Consider the following 18,739-nt stretch of genomic DNA (forward strand, 5'->3'; position numbering starts at 1 on the left):
TGTATTCTAAAACATCATTGAAATTAATTAAAATTATAGAAACCATACATTTACTAACCAAGAGTAATTTTTAACTAATATTTTTGAAAAGTATGTTTGTACAATTTATTTTGTGTGACATTTTTTCTAAACTTAACTGGTATTTTACAAAAATATATATTTTCAATTTTTTCTTGCTAGTCTAGAACATATAACTAAAGTTAATTTATTCCAAAATTTTTGTTAATTATCTAAAACTAGAATTCACTTCTTTACAGGGTGAGTCTTAAATAAGTGCAAATATTTTTAGGGCTCGATAAAATAGAAATATTTTCTCTTTACCGTTTTTCAAATAAGTCCAAAATAACCCAGTTATTTTACTTTGAAAATTTCCAAAAAAAATAAATTTTCCTTAAATTTTGTGAACCACCGGATTTTCTTTCTTGTAAATTTGATCTATTACATCTGTTGCCATATTATCAAGAAATTATGGTTTCTAACTAAAAAAAAATTTTTTTTCGCGAAAAATACCTCATAATCTGGTCGAAATACCCCTTAAAATATTTGCATTTATTTAAGACTCCCCTCTATATTGTTTTAAAAATATATATTTAAAAATAACATTGTGTATGTGTGGGAGAATCAAACATTCAGTAACATACTAAGAGATTTTATTTTGAAATCACATACATACTTTTTTCAGATTCAGTAAAATTTATATATAAAGCCAATAGTGTATTTGCAGTAACTTTAATATATACTGTTTTGGTATTACACAAAAATGTTGCTAGATAAAAAGCCCTTTTTTCGTTAAAATTCGATATTAAACAAAACAAGCGCTGATGTTTACTCTAAAAAATAAATTTTGTATGTCTATATTTAGGCGATAAAATATTTAAAAGTGCATAGTCACCCTTCAACCCCCAGAAAAACCAACATTTGAATTTTTTACTCACGCACACGTGTGCAAAAGACGAAAAATGTAATGGGAATAAAAAGCGACATCCCAGATTTCCGAGCAGGACACTAAGCGATTTTTACTGTCGCTTTCATTTTAGCCAAAAACCTAATCGGAATTGGCTTCATCTTTTTTATCTTCGCCGATAACAGCCAAAAAACTAAACTCTTTCCCAATTTCCCAATCAAGTTTTATTTAAATCCATAATATTCTCTACCTTATTCTACAGAGCTATATAGCTTCAATACTTTGGGATTATGTTGCTAAGATTATCTAAGGAGCAGCAACCGTCAGACGTGGGTTACAGCAAGCAAGTCTTGAGTAACGAGGGCTTTGACAGGTATTAGGTGATAAAGCCATGTAAAAGTAACAACAAAGTTTAAAATATCATTTTTGTATTTGCCATTTCTAATCAGTAGGTCCTTCTAAAATATTTTTAAATAATTTTAGACAAATATGGTTGAAAAAAAAAATACGCCGGAATAGACATAGTCCTTGTTAAGCATAAAAAATATAATTTAAACTATCCAAAAGGCGCGGAATTAATATCTATAAAAACCTGTAAAAAAGAACGTCATGAAAATTGACGATTTTGATCATGTCACGAATACCTTTATAACATTTACTAATCAGATGGTGTAGAAAACGAAAATATAGGCCATATTGGCTTTGCGTTTATGGTTCTTGAAGTTGGCAAAATTTTAACCATCACCAAGTTTCTCAAAAGGAAGAGCACAAAAAATCAATATTCTAATAAAACCAATTTAAGCCTTAATTTTCTGTATTTTCTAAAACTACATAAAATTTACTATAGAGGCTGTAATGAAATGCATTTATCATTTAGATTACGTTAGAAATATATAATGCAATGTTCGTCAAAAAATCATATGGAGACTTTATTAAAACGTGAGCTTTTGTCGGCACACTGCTATTTTTCTTATGTGTGGGTAAGATAACAGAAAATTATATAACAAAGGAACAGCGACCTACTTAGTGCAACTCAGATATGCAAACTTTCTTGTATGGCAAACAGAAAACTATTAACCTTCTAACCAGAACTTGCTTTATTGCGTCCTACATATTTTATAGAATACGTATATGCCTCTATTTTTAAATATCAATTTTACAAATATATTTCTTTTCTAATAAAAAAATTTAACGTAAAACTGAATTTGATTTGTTCAATTTTGAAACACATCTAACATAAATTTATCATGTAATAATTTAGGAGCTTGGAACCGCCTTAAAAAAATCCACTCATCCAACTCCCAGTGGAAGACATACCATGAATGTACAACTTTAAGAAACACCTCACTGTAGTATTGAGTACCAAAAAGAATTGGAAGAGAGAAACGTTTGCTCAGCAGTTAAAAGACCATGCCATAATGCATAGGATAGGAGTATAATGGATAGGCTAGGAGTATAATGGATAGGAGTATTTTGACGGAAAACTAAACACTACGAACCAATAGGCACCTACCCCAGGATCCTTATTAACTCAGAAATCTATGCTATCGAAAGATGCGTACAATTTATCTTATATAGAAACTATCGAAACAAGAAATAGGCAACTTATCAGTCAATCAGTCTTAAGAGCGATCAACTGATCGATGAGAACAATCAAAGTAAATAAAGTCCCCCTCGCTGGGTGCCAGCCCACTAAGGGATAGAAGGTAATGAAAAGCTAGTACACTACACTCCACTAACTGGAACAGAATCGTTCTGCTTCCTAAGTGTAAACCAACTCAAATCAGAACTCAAGTACCTGGAAGACTCCGTCCGTAATCTGGAAAGGAGTCTAAGACACTTGAAGAAATTTCTCAGGACTTACGACCGAGATAAATCAAAGATTTTTATTGGTTTAAGTTGGTAAAATCTTTGGATTGTCACGGGGACACTTAACAGGACACTGTCTCCTCAATAAACACCTCAGTAGGTTAAAGCTAAGAAACAACGGCAAATGCAGGTTCTGTTGGGAAAATGGAGAAACACCAGAACAATGTGAACATCAGTGAGTGCTCTGAGAAGACAACCATCCGAGCTATATTGGAGATGAAAAATTAACATCTGCAAAACCGTCTGTTACTGACTTTTGTAAAAGCTCTGAGACTGTATGATGAGTTATAACTCAAGAAAGAGGGACACCAAGATCTATAAGTTCGCGGTGATTGACTTCCACCCTCCTATACAGTCTACAATCTGCAACATAATTTTAATTAATAAGGAACAATATATTTTATATTGTTCGTAGTATGAAGTTGGTATGTGTGGATTCAAAACTGCTTTTTTATTATTTTTCGTTGCGCCGCAATATACATACAATTTCAAGCTATATGCTGACCACAAAGGTAGGTATAGAGATTATTGAAGGGATGTTTTCGGCATGTTTTTAATGGTTTATATGTACGTTTCTGAACGATATTTTAACGTGCACTTATGTTTCGTACGGTAATTGCCCCAGGTAAGAACCCTAATAATTTAAAAGGGTTTTGATATGCATAGGGGATGATATTCATAAAAAACTTTTAAAAAGATTCGATTCAAGATAAATATGTTAACGAGCCCACTTTAGGTTGAACCAGAGGAGAGTAGGTATGTTTTCCCTCGATGAGATTCTCAGTCAGATAATGTCAAAATAATGTTTTTATTTTCGTGACGTCATTACTAACTTAACCTTTTATGTGTCGCTCACCTTTTATGTTGTATTTTCTTTCGATTTTATTTTATAGTACTTTTCAGTGATAGTCTGTTTGGGTTATTTGGATCCCAGTCAAATCTAATTAGAGAAAAAACTTATTTTGTCTGTCTTTTAAGATAAAAAAATGTTAATACAGGGTCTGGTATTAGTGCGTCGGGCATCTGTAGCTCCTAGAATAAAAAGACTTGGGAATTTTGTTTAAGTGCAAACCTAAAGTATGTACAAGGATGTATTTCAGGAAAATATTTTAACTTCTATAGGGTGGCTCAAAAAAGTGTGAGTGGATCGCGAATATATATATATTTTTAAATGGAACACCCTGTATACTATTGCATTTTTGGCATCTTTTCAGATCACTTTACGTAGTCCTAAGATATGAGTAAATATATTTCGATAGTTTCAGAGATAATAAAGAAATAAAATATATATATTTTTTTACCCTTACTTAAAAAATTGTTAAAAATACAAGAACTCTCCTGAAATGAAAACTATATTAGTTATTTACTTTAGATGGTATGTACTTAACTTTGCTATAAATATGGTAATCATACAGGATATTCAAAATTTTACACCAAACTTTCTAAAATAAAAAAATCGTTGTATTTTTCAGTGGTTGTTCCATTGAAAAAAACTTGTATGTTGTATATGATTTTTTCAATAGATATATAATATATTCGCGATTTTATATTTCGTATGGCATTTTCCATAGTAAATTTTTATCAAAGCCACCCATTGATTTCTCTCGTATTTTACCGTTGAGAGAGCCATATGAAATATTACTGCGTGTATCTGCGAAACCATTAAAAAGTTTGAAATACTTTAAATACAAAAAATGTTCATTTTTTAAATCTCCATCTAATAAAAAAATAATATACAGGGTGTTCCGTTTAAAAAAGCAAAGAAAAATTATTTTATAACTTAGAAAGTTTGGCGTAGTAACATCCTGTATGATTTAAGATTACAATATTTATAGCAATGTTAAGTACATACCATCTAAAGTAAATACCTAATATAATTTTGATTTCGGGCCAGTTCTTGTATTTGTAATCATTTTTTGTAATCAGGCTGAAAAATATATATTTTTTATTTATTTATTAATATCTCTGAAAGTATTGAAATATATTTTCTCATATTTTAGGATTATGTAAAGTGATTTGAAAGGAAGTCAAAAATGCAATAATATACACGGTGTTCTATTTAAAAAAAATCATTCCGATTCACTAACAAGTTAAAATATTTTCCTGAAATACATCCTTGTACATACTTTAAGTTTACACTTCAACAAAATTCCCAAGTGAGTTTATTCTAGGAGCTACAGATGCCCGGCGCACTATTGCCGGACCCTGTATATTCTTTTTTAAATTAACAAAGAAACTGGCCATTGCAGAATGATTTTATTAAAAAGTCAGCATTGACAGAAGTCGCTTAGACTTACTTAACTTTGATGGATATTATAAAAGTTTTTACTGAGTAACTTTTGAGATAAAGCCGACTGAAACTAATGTCCAATTCATCATTCTAGTTTCTAACAGTATAAATATGCTTATTGCTTTCACATCACGCTCGCTCGGATTTTTGCACTTGGTGCGGCGAAAAACTTTTAAAATTTAGTCATTGTTTTCATTTCTCTTTTTATGTGCAAATAGATCTGTCGAATATAAAAAGGGGATAAAACATTTCCGAGGCTAGAGTAAATATTCTATCGCAGCGCAAAAAAAGATCGCTTGGGACAAGTGAAAATATTCAAGGAGACAAGTTTGGGGATGGGAATGAAATATAGAAATCAGAGAAAAAAGGTCCGAGGATACATCAATTCAATTATTTTCTTGAATCACATGAGTTATAATAGATATTTATATATCATATATATTTCTTTTTTTTGTGCGTCTTTGGTCTAAAGCAGAACAGTTATTGCTCTGTATTCATACTATTTCTCTCAATTTCTATATAAATACAACAGTTGTAGATTAGAAGATGCATGGAAAGAAGGAAGTTAATCACCGCGACTGTATAGATTTATTGTGTCTGACTTTCTTGAGTTCTAACTCATCAGGTGAAAGGGACATAAGCGATTTACAAATAGGGTTTAGGCAAGAGTTAGGTACAAGGGAAGCGATAGTTGCAACACAGGTGCTTGTCCAGAACTGTTACGATCAGAGAAAGGATGTGTGCCTGTGTTTCATATACTACGAAAAGGCATTCGATCGCGTGCATCACCACAAATTAATGCAGCTGCTCAAAAGGCTTGATATAGAGCAAAAAGACATACAATGCATCGAAAACTTGTACTGGAACCAAACAGCACGAATAAAATTGGCCCATATACCATGTCGAATCCCATACAAGTTAGAAGGGGGGTGCGACAGGGTTGCGTGCTGTCTCCGCTCCTATTCAATTTGTACTCAGAGGCTATTTTCCAAGAGGCTCTAGAGGACGAGGAAATGGGAGTCAAAGTTAACGGAGTATGGATTAATAACATCCTACGCCGACGATACGGTCTTGATTGCAGATAATATACACGATCTACAATAACTGGTCAACAAGATAGGAGAAGAGAGTAAAGCAATGGGTTTAAACACAAACATCAAGAAAACTCAATTTATGATAATATCCAGAAATCCAGATGTGTTTATAAACTTCATTATAACATTTAATACAAGGCCCATAGAGAGGGTAGATAAATTTAAGTTCTTGGGCATCTGGCTCTCCGAAGATTGGACATCAGACAAGGAAATTAAATGTCGCGTCGAACAAGCTCGGCAGGCATTCTTGAGGTTCCGAAAAGTACTTGTCTGTTCTGATTTTGACCATAACCTCAGATTAAGATTCGTAAAATGTTAGTGTGGTCGGTGCTACTTTATGGTATGGAAGGTTGGACATTGAAAGCAGCTGCCATTAATAAACTAGCGGCTTTCGAGATGTGGCTATATCGCAGAATTCTGAAGATACCTTGGATGGCTAGGTTAACAAATGAGGAAGTTCTGAGACGTGTCAACAAACAGCGCGAATTGTTTGAATTGATTAAGAAGAAAAAAACCGCATACCTGGGGCACATAATGCGAAACCCCAAATATCAATTCTTGCATCTGTTAATCGAAGGCAAGATCGAAGGCCGGAAGGGGTATCGGAAGAAAGAAAATGTCTTGGCTGAGGAATGTTAGACAGTGGACAGGCCTCCACGATGACAGTCGTTAATAAACACCGCCAGGAATAATAGAGAAGGATGGAAAATATTTATCGCAAACATCCATTAATGGATTAGCACTAGAAGAAGAAGAAGAACTCATCATAGTGTCTCAGGATAAAATCCAGTATCTAAGACGGTTTTATAGAAGTTAGTTCTTCATCTCCGATATCAGTCGTACAATATCTTCGATATCAGTTTACTGCACGAATTGTTGACGCCTTGGCGCACTCAGTGATGAGGTGTTCTGGTGTGTTACAGAATTTGAACTTTTGAAACTTTGAGGTGATGTCGCCTGTTAAAAACTTTGTGACAGTGATAAACCGAAAGACAAACCAAAGATTGTTCTAACCAATGAAAGAAAATCCTTGTTTTTTCTCGGTCGTAAGTTCTGAGAAATTTTCTCGAGTATCTTGGACCTTTGGAGGATTCCCATTCCAGGTTACGGATTGGGCCTTCGGTTCTTTAGTTCTACATTAAGTTGGTTTCCGCTTGGGAATCAGAACGGTTCTGGTGCAGTTAGTGGAGTGTTTGCTCCTTTTCTTAATATATTCAGACTCTTTAGACATTCTTCGAATTGATTATTGAGTTGATCGCTCTTAAGGCTGCTTTATTATCGGATAAGATGGCTATTTCTTGTTTCCGATAGTTCCTATCTAAGAAAGTTTGTACGCACCTTTGGATAGCGTAGATTTTTGCCTGAAGAATGCTGGGGTAAATTACCCTTGTTCCTGATTTGTTTTTGGAACCATCGGTATACGTCGTTATGGTATGGTGTTTTAACTGCTGAGCAAACTTTTCTCTCTTCTTATTCTTTTTGTTGCTCAATACGGTAGGTGTTCTCAAAGTTGTTAATTCTTGGTGTGTCATCATCCATTGGAAGTTGGAGGAGTAAAATTTTGATTCACATTCAAAATTTTACTCCTGATACTTGTTTTCTTAATCTCTATATAAATGTAACAGTTCTAGATTATCCAATTTGTCGTAAAACTAAATTTGCAAACTAAATTATTTCGATTTGTTTTCTGTAGCAAAACAAGCCAAGAAAAAGAAACAAGCTTACCGGATCTGCACTTTATGGCGTTTAGCGATCAAATAAACTGTGTAACCAGATTTTACATGCCGTTTATATTCAAGAACGTAGGCAAGCCTTAAACGAACCCTGCACCTTTCTTTACAAAATAAAAATATCAATTTGTCTCTTTCAGTTAGGAGTAATCCGTGCTACTTTAGGATATTATGTTTTTCTCGCGATATTCTTGCAGATGTACGTAATAGAGTATGTTGTGTGCGGAACAAATACTTAATATAAATTGGAGTAATGTTCTTTGAAAGCTTTACAAGAAAGCTTACATGGATATCAAAAAAAACACGGAGAAAAGAAGCATCCGTATTTTATATTTTTGTGTATCAAATAAAAAAAATGCTCCGTCAGTAAATCAGCGGTACTAAACGGGGGATTTTTTTGAAATCAAAACCGGATTTCCGCCAATATTTCTCACTACCTTTTCCGGGGCTTTTAAGTTTTGAACGATAATCAAGCTGGCAAGATTTACGACTTAAACCGGAAGGAAAATAACAGAAAAATAAAAAAATATCTTACATTAACACGAAAACCAGAAATTTTCCACACACATATACATTCCGAAGCTTTTTTTTTCTAATTTAGACATATTAATAGATAAGTTATCTATTTTATCATTTTTCATTAATACCAAAAGTTTTTCTAACATACAGAGTGTCCCAATATTCCGTGGACGTAGAACTACTACGTATCTTTGACATAAAAATAAGTTTATTGGACATAATTTACCTCTATACAAAAGTGCTTCGTTTGTCCGTCAAAGTGAATTATTACACTTCTAAACTTTTATAAAAAAAATTCAACACATTTTTAAATCATTTTAATAACCGTTGTTCCGATTTGAATGAGATTTGGGGTGCCTATGTTTTGTCAAGTGTTTTAACATTTGACTTTCACAAAAATCAAGAAAAAGTACGGGAAGGGTAAAAACTACCCTTACTTCTACATAGATTTTAGTAGAAATTTATTTCAACTCATGCAACGACCGATTTTTTTTCTCGTAAAATGGTCCTTCTACTGCTTACTACATTTTTTGTCTCTTGTAAAAAGCTACCGCACAAAATTTTTGATTAAAAAAGAATATTTTTCCGAATCTGAGTTCTAATATTTCTTGTCACATAAATAGGGGCATAAAATCTATTATTAAAAATCTAAAATATGGAATTTCATATTAGTATCAGAAATTACAGTAATCTCCATAAATTTTAAATTAATTAACGTTCGGAGTTATTTTTGAGTGATACCCTCTAACGGACCAACGAAGCACTTCTGTATAGAGGTAAATTGTGACCGATTAACTTATTTTGATTCAAAAAATACGCAGTAGTTCTATGTCTACGAAATATTGAGACACCCTGTATTCATTGCATTATTAAAGAGCACCTTAATTATACTTTTAAAATAACTTATGGGTATCCTCAGTAGTATTAACCTTAGCTGATATTATGTAAACATTAAAAAAACATTAAAAATTCTTACATAAACATAGGCTTCATTCACTGATAACAGCCTCCAAGGAAATTTGAATACGTTAATGGTATATATATTTTTTATGGAATAATCAGCTTGCTGTCGGTTTTCTTCCTAATGACGCTTCAGTAATAAGGAAAGTAAATATTAACTCTAGAGTAGAGAGTAAACAAAAATAAATTTACTAATAAACAAACCGTTCCGTTATTCTGTTATTCTAAAAATATGGCTGGGCTTATTTTGGTTCATAATAATTGCGTCTACGATATACGTTTTCTTGTTAGAGAGAAAATGTCAATTGCTTTTATTTTTGAAAATATACAAATATATACTATACAATTTACTGTCTGTAATATATCATTATATTTATTCAAATGATTATTATTTGGCATTAAATATTTTGAATATATTTTTTGGTTTTTATTTAATTTTTGTTAGAGATTTTTAAAGTTCTTGTAAAGTTTTGAAATTAAAATAAAAATTTGTAATTTTAATTAAAATTTATATTCTATTGGTGTTTTAGTTTGGAAACTTTTTTGTAATTTAAATAGTTTACTAGACCTTTAGTATTTAAAAGGAGCAAATAATAAAAAAAGTTTTAGATATAAGTTACTTTTGAAGTAGAATAGTTAATTGCAGATTTTTCACATAATAGCGTTTTGGCATTTGTATACTATATGTAAAATCACCGGTAATTTATAAATTGGTAATATTACCAGTGTAATATTACGTAACGTTAGGGTAACATTGGTGATTTAAAAAAAAACTTTAAATATTACTAATTTTTATTTCATAACTGTAAAAACATGTAAACACAAAAGAAGACAAGAAACAAATAGAGTGGATAATGGTAAATAATCCTCAATCTCGTCATCTCGTACTTCTTTCTCTTTCGTTAATTGAGTCAAGTCTATTACTATAAAAAATCTACATCTTTCCATTTATTTATCAGTAGCTTCTACAATTTTTTGATGTTCTTCTCTATTTAGTAAATTATAACAATGTGTAATAGGTATAAGTAAGTTTTCCGGCCCTTTCCACAGTAAGTATGTTTCTTCTTGGCCGATGAACAAATCCATAAGTACTAAACCCAGTGAGCATTTTATTACTTTAAGGGAAATATTTTCTTGGTGACAGCGTTGTTACGTTACCAGGCCCATCTTTTGCCTAATATGAAGCAATAAAACGCAGATACGTAACTGTTCCCTAAATGTGACATAACTTTGCTCACTGGGAAGATTCTTTCGGTTGCGGCTGTTGATGATGGTAAATTTAAAATATTTATAGCCAGTATACTTATTTTAGAGTTGGGCAAATGAAAAATGTAGAGCGGAAAAAAAGCAATGTTTGCAATGTATCTTGCGGAAATATTATGTAATATTAACAAAATACCGGTAATTTCACCACGGTAATATTACCCTTTACCTCTCTAGGCATATGTTGGTTTTCCAAATATAAGCTATATTTTGTCCCTGTATAAAATAAGCTATTATGTAATTTTCCCCTTTTATTGATATTCGAGCAGAATTGCAGCCTGACATGCAAAAATATTTTGATGTTTCCACATAACAATAAAATTCGAAAATAACTTATAAATCGTTTTGGTACGGTCGGTGGTGGAAGATTGGCCGTTCGAATAAGGTTGGAAAATATTAAACCGGAGCAGTTAACAGCGGTTTAATATAAACCGGAAATTAAGCGTGAGAGGTTTTGGAAAACCGTGAGCCAATTAAGAAGATCCGATTTTGTCGCCTTTATCTCGAACAGTTAGATAAAGACGGCAGATAACCGATTTCATAAAATATTGCGCCAGAGGTAGAGGTCTGTATTATTGGTTAGGTTAGAGCATGAATGAGAATTAAAAGGAATTTATGGGCTTTAAAACATTAATGTTAATAAAATCTTTTTATTATTAATAAAAATTATATATTTTATTAATATGGGAGATAATAAATACAGGAGAATTAAGTTAACATGAAGTAAATATGGAAGAAACTCAGTCATATTAAAATCTAAAATGCCACTTTATCCTAAAAAGAAAATATTCGACAAATGTGTACTACCAGTTATTATATTCACATTACCTATGCATCAATACCTACTCTCGATGGGACGAAATATGCTGGGTATAACCAAGAAAGACCGTAAAAATAGAGTGATGACAAAAGACCCAGGGTATAGATGTCATCCACAGAATCAAATCCCTCAAGTAGAAATGGGCAAGACGGCTGACAAGAAGGATGGACAACAGATAGACCACAAAAAAATACAGCATGTTACCAACGAGGAATTAAGAGATCTAGAAGAAGACCAAACCTGAAATATGATGTTGGTTTAGCAGGGATAACTTAAGTCTGCATAGAGACAACAATGGATGCTACACCTTAATTGGATATGATTGACTAAGATGATGATGATGAATATGGGAGATAATGTACTTTCAAATTATATTCTTATTTTGTTTATCGTGTTTGTAATAGCCTATAAATTTTGTATAAAAAATTGATATGTTTGTATATATTGATATATCGGCCTAATATAACGTATAAAGCTTAAAAGCCTGGAGCCGTTTGGCAAAAATTCCTGTTACAATATAAAATATGAAAGAAGAACCATTTTGCTTGCGATTTTCGTAAAATATAGAGTTAAATATCCACTGTTAAACGTGCTTTATAGCTAGTTCCCCGCACTTTAAATATTCCCAAGGCAAACATAATAAAAATACCGCAGTGTCGAACTTGAGACATAATATTGATGAAAATTCGTTTTCCCGCGTGCTGGATGTGTTAAACTTCTACCTTAACACAGTGTATGTTGGCTTTTGAGGGAGAATTCTCTCCGCATCATACACTTTCTCAAGAACTTTGTTTTGCTACGACAGAATGTGCTTCTTGTCGGCTTAAAGTGGCTTTATTAATTCATGACTTAATTGACTAATAATAAAGCGACAAAGCGGCATTATCATTGATGTTTCTGCTAGAATAATAAAATTTTGCTGCGAGAAATAAAAAGGGAGCTTTTATGTGTCCCGAGGAAATAGGAAATATGTCTTATGCAGTTTATGAAATCTTGCTATAAAATTTTATATGTCTTCGTATTCAGTTGAAGGTGTAAACTATAAAAGTCAAAACTTCAAATTTATGAACTTACATATATTGAACTATTTATTTTAGGAGGACTTTTATAGTATTAGACGTATTTAGGAATATGTTTTTACAATATTACCGAAGTAACAAGAAAACTAGAACGAATAACTACTTAAAGACATAACTAATTTAATTTTAAAACTATTCTATACTCGCTACAACGTTTTCTATAATTCCTCCATCAATATCTTCAATCAAAAAGGAACGAATAATTGGCATACGTACGCTACTAGCTAGTTTGTACAATTGATTTGAAAACTAGAAACAGCTGTAGCTACAGCGGTACTCTGGAAAGTTTTAATCCTACATAAAAAGTTCTAATGCCACATGACTTATAAATAAGGTTGAATAGCTCTTTAAAAGTTACCTAACAATAGTTAATTAAATGTCTAGAACAGCCATTACAACTTAACCATTTAACTTAATTTACAAAGGGGATATAAGTTTAAACGTTTTGCTTAGAAGAATCTTTGAGATTTGTGTTTAACAACTATCCAAAGTCCTTTAGGAGTATTAAAACACTTACTGCAAGGTAAATAAGTTTTTAATATAAATTTAAAAGACAATTCTATGACGCAGCGTTTGTATGACAATTAAAAAATATTTGACCCAGAATCTCCGATTGTGTAAAGCTCACAAGAGAAAATTTATTAAACAAGCAAAGTGACCTATTCAACTTGTCCAAAAATGAGTTAAAAGTGTTATATTGGAACAATAACTGCTGACCTAGCAGGAAAAATACTGCTCCAATATATGAGCAAAAGTTTAAGTGTGGTGTAAAAAAGCGGTTTTATTTCCAGAAGCAAAACCTGCCTGCCAATTTTCAAATACAAAATCTCTAATGCAGTTTTCACGTATGGTCGTGCTATTGCAACTCACATGGGAAATATGAAGCGTCAATTTTCTTCTAATTTTTGAGAATATTTAGAGATAAAATTATTTTCGTGTCAATATAGTTCTACAAGCTTTGTTACATATATAGATAATTTATTACAATATGAGTATCATATTACTACAAATTATGAGCTAGAAAAAATAATTAACAAAACTCTCTTCTCTAATTTTTTGTGTTTATGTCTTATAAATATATTTACTAGGCAGTTAGATACTAAACCTACATTTTAGAGTGGATATGAATTGTAGTCCTTAATTGTAGATCTTCAAAGTTTTGCTTATTAAGATATTACTTGTATTACATTGCTGTTCGCTAAGATTCTGTAACTGTATGTGTTTATTTATGTGTTCTCGGAAATAATCTTAGATAAGCACTATTCAAATAGCACAAATTAATTTAGAAATGACCATTGTACAATATTCCCATATAAACTGAAACCGTTTATATCCATTTGGTAGGCTTAGACTGAAGGTGGAAGCAGAATAATGACTAATACTAGAGGATTGAATACGGTATTTCGAATAATTACAACTAAATCCAAATCCTTGAGAAACTATGAAATCAGATTAGGGTTGCTCTGTATTGTGCCTTATTCAGCTCGGGCAAAAACAAACTTTTATTGATAAATACTAATTTCAAAAGAGAAAGAAAACAATGATTTCGCCAGATTACTTAAAACATAAGTAAACAAAACTGAGTTGTTTGCTTTTAATTTGTCTTTTGTCAACTTTGCCACGAGTGTTTTCCAAGAGACAATTTTGAATAACTGTTTAACAAATACTTTGTGTTTATATTTCTATTTTTTTGGTGGATTTAAAATTATATAGATATTTTTGCTTCATGCTGTGTGTTTTATATGAATATAAAAGTACAATAGGTTATACTATTTTTATTTAACTTTCTTTTACGTTACAATTTTGTTGGAAAAACTCTGTATAAAAGATGTTATCCGATATAAAAGATGTTATAAAGTTTTTAAATAACGAACAAAAATCGTGTTTATAGTAATTGTCTTGGTTTTGAAAGTATAATAAAAAAATTGTTAGTAGTAATTTCGGATAAAATGTGTACCTAATTATGTATTAATATTTAAAACAAATATATAAATGGACTTTAAATCAAATTAACTATCTTCAAAAAACGTAAACTTTGCTCACTTTGCTAATAAACATAGTTTTGTCTTTTGATTACAAATTTCTCCATATAGAAAGTTTCGAAAGAACAAATTGCATTTGTCAAGTAAAAAAGACAAAAGAAAACGTCGAATATATATATAGAGTAATACGAAAAGTTGCCTGTGGTAAAACGTATCCCTTTCCTACCTCTTTATAATTCAATAAAAATAGGTTTATTCTGAAATTGAGGTCCCTCGCATAGCACACATGCCGAAAACTATGAAACGAAAATATCTTCTGCATATAAATGTATTAAAGCAACTGCTTTGAAACAACAGCATAACATTGAAAATATATTTTTATAGAAACTGAAAGATCTTATGGATTACTTTAACAAATCGTACAACGTGTTTTTATACGTATATTTACAGTGATATAGTTTATTATTTTTTAAGATATTATGTGGATCCCTGAAGTTTTTCGTTTAAAATTACTGCTAAACATTCAAACTAAAATAATTATTTTATTATACAATATAAAATGTTTTAAACCCCTCAAAAACATTTAGTCAAGAAATTTAGTAATATTGTGGATTTGACGTTGACACAAAAAATTCAAATATGTGCTGTCACTGTCACAGGTAAGTTCAAAATGACATGTCACTTCAACGCCTACCGTGATACTGTTTTTATACTTATATAACTAATAATAAAGAACAACTTTTAATATTATTATTTTCAATAAAACTAACTATACTACTTTTACTTTCTTTCTTAAAAAAATGTAGAATATATTTTATGCATCTAATAATAATTTTTATAAACTACGCGAATTACAGTTCCTTTTATTAGTTTACTTTAAAAATATTACCAACGAACTTTTCAAGTATTATAAACTTTAACGACCTTATTAATTTATAGAGATAAAATTTTAAACTTTTATTTTAACGTCTTGAATAATATTTATAGTATATAAGGTAACATTATTTACAAATTTATTTTATCTACATTACAATTAAGTTTCTAAATAGAATACTATTTTAAAGTATCAAATAATGTATTATTTATAATTATATTGCATAAAAATGAAATGTGTATCACAAATTATGAAAGATATTAAAAAATTATTTTTTAGATTTTCTTAATATCTAGAAAATTCAATTTTTGCACAAATTTTAAAAATTATTATTTTTATTGTATTAAATATTTCTTACAAATTAAGTTAATAACAATAAAATATATTATTTTATTCCAAGTAAATTAATTTAATTTATATATTTTAATAAAAAATTAAAATTACATCTCTTGAAATAAAAAAGGAGTAAACTAATTAGAAAGAATAAAATTCAAATAAAGTTAATTAACTGTAAAAAGCTAACGAGTTTAATTAGCGATGATGAGTCGACATCGGTGCAAAGGAAAAGAATAGTACAGATGCCAATGAATTTTACAGTGTTCGCAAAAAACCGCAACTACTAATTATAAGGGAAACCCAGTCGGCACTTACCCCTCGAGTCGACTGTGGCATACACGAGAGGAGACAACTAATTAGAACCAGTCAAAGTTAGAAAAAAACACAAAACCAAGTTCGCAAAACACTTTCGGCGCCTATCTTGCGTCGCAAAACAGTTTGCCGGTGATGCGAATTTATTTGAAAGAGCGGAACGTTATATCGGCGCACACGCACTTCGGATGAAAAGCAGCCGCGAATTGGCGAGATCGCCCCTCTTAACAGTGCGATGCGATGCTGTGCTGGCAGTGCCACTGGCGTTCGATGGATGTTTGGAGAAGTGGAATTAGAATTTTTTGGAAAGGCCGGACAGATACGGCCGGCGCGTGCGCCCGAGCCAAGACCTACGCCTAACGCGCTCCAGGAAGCGCTAAGCAGCCGTTCCGGAGTCCAAATTGTTGTGGTGGACCAGGACAACGGATACGGATTCGCGACCCACTCGCCTGCTAGATAATGTCCGTGCTTACTTGCAAATCCCGATCTTTTCTTATCAGTCGGGCCTTTTTTCTTTCCTTGCGATACACGCTTCACTATTTTTATCTTGTTAAATACTTTATTTCTGGAACTTTTTCAAAGTTATCTCTGGAGTTTCTTTTATTTTTTTTAATCAAAAATTAAAAAATATGGTCATTTTCGCCTCATACTAACTTCTTTATGGAACGGAGCAAAAAAAAACAGACCGATTAGAGAAGGCTGTTCCGCATGGAGCAAAACGTGTGGCCGCACCGTCCTTTGAATAAACAAGTACCATGAGCTTATATGAATAATTTCAAATGGACGCGGATGATCCGTCCGGAAGATTTTGTCGGACGGCCATCCGTCAAGCCCTTGCTTCAACGGATGATCCGCGCGCGGACGTGCTATATGATTAAAAACGTTGTTATACATGCGCAGATCCACAAGACAGATATAGTCAAAAGTGGACAACTTTTTTTCATACATATAGTCATGAAAAGTGACGATTTTGGTAAAGTCGCCGATTTTGTTTCAATCACCTTATACAGGGTGTCCGAGAAATAAGTGCAAGTATTTTAACTGGTAGTATAGTTCAACCCCAGAAACACGCCTATGAGTGTTTTTTCGCGAAAAAAAAATTGTGAAAATTCGAAATTTTTTTAAACATAGGTATTAGATTAAATTTACAAGAAAGAAAATCCAGAAAAGATCCAGTGGTTTCCTCAAAATTTTAGCAAAAATTATTTTTTTTTTGAAATTTTCAAATCATAATAACGAAAAACGATAAAGAGAAAGTATGTTTTTTATCGAGATCTACCACCCCTTAAAATACTTGCACTTATTTCTGGGACGCCCTGTATAGGGGCCATTCTATATATGTGCAGTATTTGTATATAGACACACTTTTAACTACCTGCAATACTCACTCAGAAACAAAGGTTTGAAAAATCAATTTTTCTACAAAATCAGAGGATTTCCTATAAATCCTGAAATTTTCGTCCAATCTGTAATATTTTGTCGTAAGAGATAACAGCTTTATTCAAACATTTAAATTTTGTATTTTTTTAAAATAAGGCTAATTGGACATTAAAGGAAAAACTTTTGTGAAAATATATAATTAATTATCAGAAACAAGCCATTATTTTTTTTTCTAAACGAGACCCTTTAATATTATTCTAAAAAAAACGTGATTTTCGTAAATATTTGGAGCTGTATTATACATTAAAAAGTTATCTTTTCAGTCACAAAAAGTCCCCCTTGTTTGTTGTTTTATCAATAAAACAACAAATATTTTTACCTGCTTACAGAACTCTGACGCTTAGTCAAATTTAAAACAGTCCCTTATTATATTTGAATTTCGTTTGGAAAAATATTATTTAACCCGAAGAGAAGTTTGCAAAGAGTGAGAGAAAAAGTATTTGGTTAAGGGAAATCATGACTAACTGATAATTTCCTAAAAGGAAATAGAATTACTGAAAAGAGAGTTTAGGTTGAATGGTGGGAGAAACCGATGCGGACAAATTTCAACTAAATACGGAATTTATCTAAAAGTTTCGACTTGGAAATGCGAATAGTGTGAGCCACTCCGACTGGGGCTTAAAGGAATCCAGATGTTCGATCGTATATTTTAGTAAAATTTTAAAACTCCTAGGATAGGTCTTATTTAATCCCGCGACAGAGACACTTTCATCTAATAAAATACGATAAAAAATATAGTAAGTCTGTTTTCTTTTTCGCACTGGCTAAACAACCACCGCTGGTATAAGTTATTGTATAAAAAATACCAGTCATTCGGCGGTATGATATTTCCGCCTAATCTGTGCCGTTTAATTAATTTGTCAGCGGTATTACTTAACCTGGCAGAGAGAAGTCGTTCAAGGGCGGCATACTGTATTTTAAACATCAAATACCGTCGATATAATACGATAACTTAATATGTTTGCATTTCTATTTTTTTACTTGAATTGAGCTGTTGACATTTAAGAACTGTCAACTATCCAATTAATCCCCAAATATTACCGAAAGATTAATAAACTGCGACTATATTGACAGAAAAAAAACCAAAAGCAAATACTTTTAGGGGTAGTATATTTCAACCCCAGAAACACGTCTATGAGGTTTTTACATTTTTACAACATTTTAAATTTTTTTTTAGAAAATTTGGAATTTCTTGAAAATGTTATTGGAATTTTTTTTATTTTTAGTTAAAAAACATAATATTTTCATAAAAAAAAATTCGAAAAAA

At 31.4% G+C, this 18,739-nt stretch overlaps 1 protein-coding gene across 2 annotated transcripts in view; it reads right to left on the minus strand.

The window, feature by feature from the left end:
- Positions 1-16,280, minus strand: part of LOC115882344 (hemicentin-1-like) — a 176,990-nt gene extending 160,710 nt beyond the window's left edge. For both annotated transcript variants that reach the window (XM_030900367.1, XM_030900368.1), the window contains exon 1: positions 16,036-16,280. The gene's annotated coding sequence lies outside the window, so the exon portion shown is untranslated. The remainder of the gene's footprint in view (positions 1-16,035) is intronic.
- Positions 16,281-18,739: the final 2,459 nt, after the last annotated feature.

Source organism: Sitophilus oryzae, unplaced genomic scaffold (genome assembly GCF_002938485.1).
Source record: "Sitophilus oryzae breed Bouriz unplaced genomic scaffold, Soryzae_2.0 scaffold_177_pilon_pilon, whole genome shotgun sequence".
NCBI classification, from domain to species: domain Eukaryota; kingdom Metazoa; phylum Arthropoda; class Insecta; order Coleoptera; family Curculionidae; genus Sitophilus; species Sitophilus oryzae.